Genomic DNA, 8,384 nt, shown 5'->3' on the forward strand with positions numbered 1-8,384 from the left:
CAGTACCCTTCCATTGACACTCTTATTCGTTTTGTTGATATGGTCCTCACCCTTAACAATTCCTTCTTTGAATACGGCGACTTCCCCCAGATGAAAGGGGTAGCCGTGGGCACCCACATGGGCTCCAGCTATGCCTTCCTTTTTGTTAGCTATGTAAACAGTCCACTTTCCGCAGTTACACCGGCACCAATACACAACTCTCCCGCCGCTATATTGATGACTGCACTGGCACCACCCCAAGCAGTTCATCAACTCCACCCGATCTTAAATTCAGCTGAACCATCTCTGACACCTCCCTCCCCTTCCTGGACCTTTCCACATCCATCAACGACGATCAACTCAACACTGACAATTTTTATAAACACACCCACTCCCACAGCTACCTGGATTACACCTGCTCCCACCCTAACTCCTGCAAAAATGCTATCCCGTATTCCCAATTCCTCTGACTCTGACGTATCTGCTCACAGAAGAACCAGTTCCTACTATACAACATACCAGATAGCTTCTTTCTTTCAATACCATTATTTACCCTCTCATGTCGTTGACGATGCCCTCCAAAGCATCACATCCACATCACGCTCATCCACCCTAAAACCTCATCCCTCCAATAGCAACAAGGACAAAATCCCACGGTCCTCACTTTCCACCACCCCAACCTCTGCGGAGAGGATGATAGGATATAGGAGAATTCTGGAGCTCAAATTATTAAAATCGGCATTGAAACCAAAGGGATGCATTTTCCCAAAGTGGAAAATGGGGTGATGTTCTTACAACTTGTGTCAAAGTTTCGCGCTGGAAAGTCAGAACAGATCAGGCAGCATCCGAGGAACAGGAGAATTGCTATTTTAGGCATAGGCTGTAACTCAGGAATTTAGGATACGCGGAAGAGGGCGGAGAGTTAAATAGGAGGAGTGTGCGTATCTGGGGGCAGTTAGCTGGGGAGGTGATTAGTAAATGCAGGTGCTGGGACGATGGTGATAAGTCGGACAGCTTGGTGTACCGGATAAGTGGGAAGGTAATTGGACAGGGACGGCAGTTCAAAAAGGCGGTGCCGAGTATCTGATTGGATTTGGGAAAAACGGGGGAGGGGTGATAAGGAAAGGTAAGAAATTGACATTGATGTCGTGTGGTCGTAAAGTCCCAATGTGGAAAATGTGGTGATCTTCCTCCAGGCGCAGGGTGTCTTGGATGTGGTGGTGGAGGAGGCCCAGGACTTTGCACGTCATTGGCGAAGTGCGAGGGACAGTTGAACTGATCAGCCGCAGGGAGCTGAGGTTGTTTGGTGCATGTGTCCTCGAGATGATCTCTGAAATATTCCACGAGTTGGTGTCCTATCTCCCGAAAGTAGAGAAGGTCACATATTGTTTGGATGTGCATGAAAACGTTTAGCAAATGTGGAAGGATTCTTTGGGTCCTTGGATGGATATGTGGGCGGAAGTGTGGGCACAGGTCTTACATCATTTGCGGCAGCAAGTGAAGGTCTGTGTGTGGATGTTGGTTTGTTGGGGTTTGTGGGCCGAACGACGAGTCATGGAGGGAATGTTCTCTGCAGAATGCTGAAACGGGTGGGTTGGGAAATATATTTTTGGTCTTGGGATCTGTTTGTACGTCTTTGAAATTGCGCTGGGCGATCCATTGCATTTAGAGGTTGACTTGGTAGAAGGTGATGAACAGGGGGCTTAATTAGATTACCTACAGTATGGAACAGGCCCTTCGGCCCAACAAGTCCACACTGACACTATGAAGAGTAACCCACTCAGATCCATTCTCCTACATTTACTGCTGACGAACGCACCTAACACAATGGGCAATTTATCATGGCCAATTCATCTTACCAGCACATCATTAGACAGTGGGAAGAAACCAAAGCATCCGGAGGAAACCTACACAGACACTGGGAGACTGCAAACTCCATGCAGTCACCCGAGGTGGGAATTGAAGCTGCGTCTCGGGCGCTGTGAGGCAGCAGCGCGAAACACTCAGCTACTGTTCCGCCTATTGCGTTTAAACCTTTTGCGGTTGGACGGGTGGGGATCAAGGGCGGAAGTGCGGAAAATGGTGGAGATGCACTCGAGGGCATTTTTGACCAACTGGGAAGGGAATTGACGTTCTTGAAATAGGAGGCCATTTGGCATGTTCAGGAGCGTTCTGGAAGCTTGCAACGAGTTTCACTGTAACACTGCCGTACGCATAAGACAGATGCTGGCCAGGGAACAGGCTCGTGGCCGGCAATTTGACGCTCACGTTGTTTTGCAGGCCGAAAGTAGATATTTAGCCGCCATTTTCGCCACCTTCACGAAGATGTTGGCAGATACAGGTTTCTTTCGCCTCCATTAACAGCTATTCACCCTCCCTGCCAGATCGTTATTGACTCCTATATCCTTCCAAATGTTCCATTTATCTCTGTGTGCTCTATCCCAATCTATTAGTTACTCTTTTCCCCACCCCCTGCCGTTCTAAGATGTGCAGGTCAGGTGTATTGGCCATGGTAATTTGCGCATAGTGTTGAGGGACATGTACCTGAGGTGAATTCGTCAGGGGAAATGCAGAGTAATGGGGTAGTGGGATATTATTCGGAGAGTCAGTGTGGAGTTGCTGAACCAAAGGGTGTATTTCCACGCTGTAGGGATTTTGTGGTGATTCTAATTTCTGCAGCTACCATCAGTTCTGAGGAATGGTCACTGGACTTGAAACGTTAACACTGATTTCTGTTCCCAGATGCTGCCAGACCAGCTGAGCGTTCCCAAAAATTTCAGCTTGTTGTTCTTGATCGTCACCATCTGCACACCTTCCGCATTTAGGTCAGAGAGAGGGAGGATCCCGCCACTGACCTCACAATAGGGCCCAGCTAATTGATGGCAGCTTTGGGTCATGAGGAGGAGGGGCGGGGCTGTCAACCAAGCTGGAGCGGCTAGTCCTGTAACGAATGGGAGTGAAAGGCAGGCGTGGATAGTGATACAACACCTGCGCATTGTCATGTGACTGGAGACCACAGTGAGTGCGGGAGCAGGAGATGGGTACGGGGGGAGTGACAGTGGATACCGGGAGATAATAGAGTCAGTTTGGACTGGTAGATTTTATATGCAACTGGTGTAGTTCGCTTGTCTGGTATTAGAAACTCTCGGTCCCATGGTTTCAGGAAATGGGAAAATGGCCGTAGCCTCCGGTCGTGCTCGGTCCAAGTAATGCCCACCATCTTTGTTGGGGGAAGTTACCACGAGGCACATGCGCATATGCACTACCTGGGTGGTGACGAGCATTTTGAAGAGGAACATTTACGCAACAAACTGAAATCAAGAGAAATATTTACCTTTTGTATTCATCCTGCAGTGACTGCGTTTTTTTGTGAACTCATTCTCCATGATTTTTTTCCATGAACAGTTGAGACCGGGGTCTCCAACATATGCGTTTACAATAAGCAGAGTCAGCAGAATCCGAATATCATTGGCATTTAACTGTGGAAGAAAAATGTTGGTATGTTCGGTGTGTGGAAAATATCTTCAATATTTTTGGAATGTGAAAAGCAGAAAGATGTTCAAATTCCTTTTTAGATCGCCCTTGGACTATATGCGCAGTTGTGGGTCCTCCAGCTGAGGACGGAGACACCGGTCTGAGAGGGAGTGCACATTCGTCCAAATTACACCTCGTCTATTTGTTCAAACTATCATATTTACTCGCAATTGCCCTGTTAATGACTTTAACCAATAAACGCATCATTCTCAATTACCTGCAAACATCCTTTTCAAGTTGGTTATGGCCTCGATTCCAACACATTTCCAGGAATTCTGAAGTCCATTTTGAGTTTCGGGTTACAAACCGCTGCATTGAAAGACGAGATGCTGTTCCTGAGGTCCCATTGAGATGCATTTGAACGTTTCAGGAGCCTGAGGTCAGTATTGGTGCTGGAATACAAAGGAGACAGGCAGGAGGCTGGAAGAACACAGCAAGCCAGGCAGCATCTGGAAGTTGGAGAAAGCAGTCCTGAATAAGGCTTCCAATAGAAACATCGACTTCTCCACCTCCTGATGCTGCCAGGCTTTCTGTTTTGTCGCAACCTCCTGCCTGTTCACATCAGTGCAGGTGTGAGCAGACAACAAAGTGATCTCTGTGTGTTGCTTGGTTCACTGAGAGTGCTTTGGATATTGGCTCAAAACAGAATGTGAGTGGAGACAGGAGAAGGTTAAACTGAAACTCAGTTTTAGTTCGGGATTTTCAAAAAGTCAGACAGTCCCAATCGGAACCGCCAATTTATAAATGATACCTGTGGAGTATTTTTAACAGTTTTCACAGTATAACGTATTAGCTGAAGTAAAGATTGGGGTGTTTGATTATAATAGAAATGTTTGAAATGTGCGAAGATTGCCAGCACATTTAAATTCTCTTACTGGGATTAACTAGTTCGATTTAGAGAGAAGACGTGACAGGAGACATCTGACTTGTGGTGTGTTCCTTTTCAACAATGTGTCCCTGAAGGCTATGTGTGCAAGACATGTGTCCATCTGCAGCTACTGGTTAACTGTTTTTCACATCTAGAGGTATCGGTGGATACACAGTAGAGTGTACGCAATACCAAGAATGTCATGAACAGTATTTTTACGAGTTGGTCACATTGGAGGTGAGGGTTACACGTGCAGAAAGGGAATGGATGGCCATCAGACCAAGTAAATGCCTCAGGAAGGATCTTCCCCTGCTCAAACAGACATCTCACTTAGGATTCTTATGAGGGGGAAATGGGTGGGGTGGTCTCTCAGGGGAAATCAGCAACAGCCAGGTTCATGACATTACATGTGGCTCTGCTGCTCAGAACAGCTGGAATTGGAGTGGCAAGACAATAGTGACAGGGGGTTCAGTAGTTAGAGGGACAGAGAGGCCCTTCTGTTGCGGCAGACCTGAATCCTGGATGTTATGTTACCTCTTTAGTACGAGGGTCCGACATATCATGGAGCAGCTGACCGACATTCAGGAACTGGTGAGTAAACAGCCAGTAGTCGTGGAAAACGTAGGTACCAACGACAGCGCGAAACAAAGAAACAAGGGCCTAAAAACTGAATATATGGAGATCAGAGATACAATAAGACATAGCTCTGTAATGTAATAATTTCAGGAGAGATCAGATGGATGTGTGGCTGGAGAAATGGTCTGCCGGAGATGGGTTTATATTCCTCAAACATTGGAACCGTTTGTGGGTTAGGTGGGACCTGTGCAACACTGACCGGTTGCCCCTGGGCAGAGCTGGGACAGATAATCTTTTAGCAGCTTTTGCCAGTTCCGCTTGTGAGGTGTGAAACTAGTCTGACCGGGGATGGGAACCAGTGTACAGGCTTAAATGAGATAAGATAAGGAATGAGATCAGAGTGAGATAAGGAAATGGGACGTATAATATTAGTTAGTGATATAGTCAGCGGCTCAGAAAGCCAAAAGGAAGGAGGATTAAACAAGGATTGAGTCTTTTTTCATACATCAATCCCGACATCTCAGGAATCAGAGTCAATAAATTATGGAGTTGGAAAACAACAGCAGGTCAGATAGTATCGGAAGTGCAGAGAAGTTAAGGTTTCAGGTCTGGACACATTGTCAGACCTGATGAAAATTCCTGACGTGAAATGCCTGACATGCCGCCCTTGTCGAGCTCCACATTTTGCCGATTCTGAATTTCATCATCTGTCTTCCTTAACTATCTACAGATCTCAGGACTCAGTGATCCTCTTTTACACACTCTCAACAACCCGGGTAGACTTCCTTCCGAAAGGAGAACAAAAGTCCACACAGTACTCCCAGTGTCCTCTCACCAAAGCCTTTCCAGAAAGATAGCACTGCTCCTGCATTTGAATCTTCTCGCTATGGAGACTACATATCATTTGTATTCTCCAGTGCTTGCTGCTCCTGCCTGCTTTCTAACAGAGGGAATCGCAGAGAAACACAGAACAATTTGCCGTCTGAGTCTCGGATAAAAAAAATTGGTAGGCACTACATCCCCATCTTATCCATGCTGGATATCAAACACCTGTAGTCCCACTTTCCGATATTTCGTGTGTAAGCTATATTATAGTGTGAACCTGGTAAAGCACAGCTGATCAGGAAGCACCGAGGAGGAGGAGATTCATTGTTTTTGGGCATAAGCAAGTCATCAAGAATTTGTGGTTTGGTTGGGGAGTGGAAGACAAATTGGAGCGAGGCAAAGATGGGGGAAAGGTTGCTGCGAGCGTGATATAGAGATTCAGGCGGGGGTGATGGAAAGCGGTTGGAACAGAGAGTGGTGCCAACAGGTGGGAAGGAAGATGGAGAGGTGGGACCAGTGTTGAATGGTTTAATCAGGCAACAGGAGGGGTGTTGATTTCACCAATTTCATCATCTCTCTGCCCCCAACTTCCCTTTTGAACTGTCTCACCTTTCAATCGCCCATCGCACCTTATGGATCCTGTCAAAAACGTTGATGCTACTGCTCCTCGGATGCTGCCTGATCTGCTTTGATTTTCGAGTACCACACTTTTCGATTCTGACCTCCAGCACGTGGCGTCCTGACTATCTCGTATATGATAGTGCCTTGTGTGATCATCTGAACAATTGTTCAAATCTACAATGTTTCCTGCATCTGTCACCATTTCATAACCTGCCAGACCTGCAGATTTCCACCATTTTGCTGAAGCAATTGGAGTCATCGAGTTGTACAGCAAAGAAACAGACCCTTCAGTCCAACTCATCCTTGTCAAGGAGATATCCTTAGCTGATCCAGTCCAATTTATGAGCAGTTAGCATATATGACTCTGAACGCTTTCTATTGAAGTACTCAGTCAGACGCCTTTTAAATGTTGTAATTTTATTTGCATTCATCAGTCATCTGTCAGCTTATTCTCTACACACATCAGCCTCTGAGTGAAAAGGTTGCCCCTCAGGTCACATTTAAATCTTTCCGCTCTCACCTTTAGACTGATGCTCTCTAGTTTTGAACTCCCCACACGATAGGTGTGCGGGGAATAAAAGGCCCTAATCACCCAAATGTTCCGTTCTCCTCTATAAGAGAACCCCATCCGTCTCTGACACTCCAGGGAAAAATCCCCAGCCTGTTCATCCTATCCCATTAACCCAAGATCTACAAACTTAGCATTAAGTTGTTGGATATTTTCTGAAGTCTTTCACGTATGGCAACACAATCACAGAAATGTACAGAATGGAAACAGACTCTTCGGTCGAATTTGATCATGTGACCAGATTATGCTGGACACACACCACCATCTGCATAAGGGATGTTTCCCTTCTGAACCCTTTAAGACTTTCCCCTCTCATGTTAAAATTATGTCCTTTAGTTTTGGATTGCCAAACCTGGGGAATAGAAAACATTATCTATTCATCCTATCCATTACTCCTCATGATTATACAAACTCCTACAAGATCACCCCATTGCCTGCAGTGGTCCAGGAAAAATTGCATCGGCCTATTAAGTCACAACCTATGATTCAAATGCGCCAACACTGGCAACACCCTTGTAAATGTTTTCTGAACACTTGCAAATTGTCCAATACCTTTCCTATAGCAGGGAGACCAGAACTGAAGGCAGTATGGGCGTTTCAAATCTGATCAAACCAATGTTCTGTACAACTGAAACATGGTCTCCGAACTCCTACACTCAATGTACTGACCAGTAACAGCTACTGTGCTAAACGCGACATTCACTGAACTGCCCATCTGCAAACGCACTTTCGAGGGACTATGATCCCACATTTAATAATGTATTTGCTCAGCAACCCTTCTCAGATACTTACCTTTATGAGGATGGGTCCTACCTTGGTAACGTCTTTCGTAAATTAATGAGACGAGAATTGACCTCACCAAGGTCCTGTACAGCCACAACGTGACCTCCCAACCCCTATAAAGAACACAGCACAGTCCAGCCTTCAACCCACTACGTTGCACCGACCATTTATCTTCACCTAAGAACAACCTAACAGACACACCCTTCAATTTACTGCCATCCATGTGCTTGTCCATCAGTCACTTAAATGTCCCTAATATCTCTGACTCTACTACTACCGCAGTCCACGCACCCACCGCACTCTGGATTTATCCAGTGATAGAATCCCTACGGTGTCCAAGCTGGCCGTTCGCCCCACACCAACAATATGAACAGAATCCCATCCAATCTCTGAAACCTTACATTTCCCACAGCTAATCCAACGGACCTGCACTTCTTTTGAGTATGGGAGGAATTCAGAGCACCCAAACGAAGCCGACGCAGACAAAGGGGGCATGTGCAAACTCGACAAAAACTGAGGTATAACCCAGATCCCTTTCTTGTTTAGTGCACTGACCAATAAATGCAAACATGTCAAATGCCTCCTTCAACACCCGATCTCCCTGAAACTCTACTTTCCAGGAACTATGCA

The sequence above is a fragment of the Chiloscyllium plagiosum genome, unplaced genomic scaffold, assembly GCF_037043375.1.
Source record: "Chiloscyllium plagiosum isolate Xiang-an unplaced genomic scaffold, Cpla_swu_hap1 HiC_scaffold_50, whole genome shotgun sequence".
NCBI lineage: Eukaryota > Metazoa > Chordata > Chondrichthyes > Orectolobiformes > Hemiscylliidae > Chiloscyllium > Chiloscyllium plagiosum.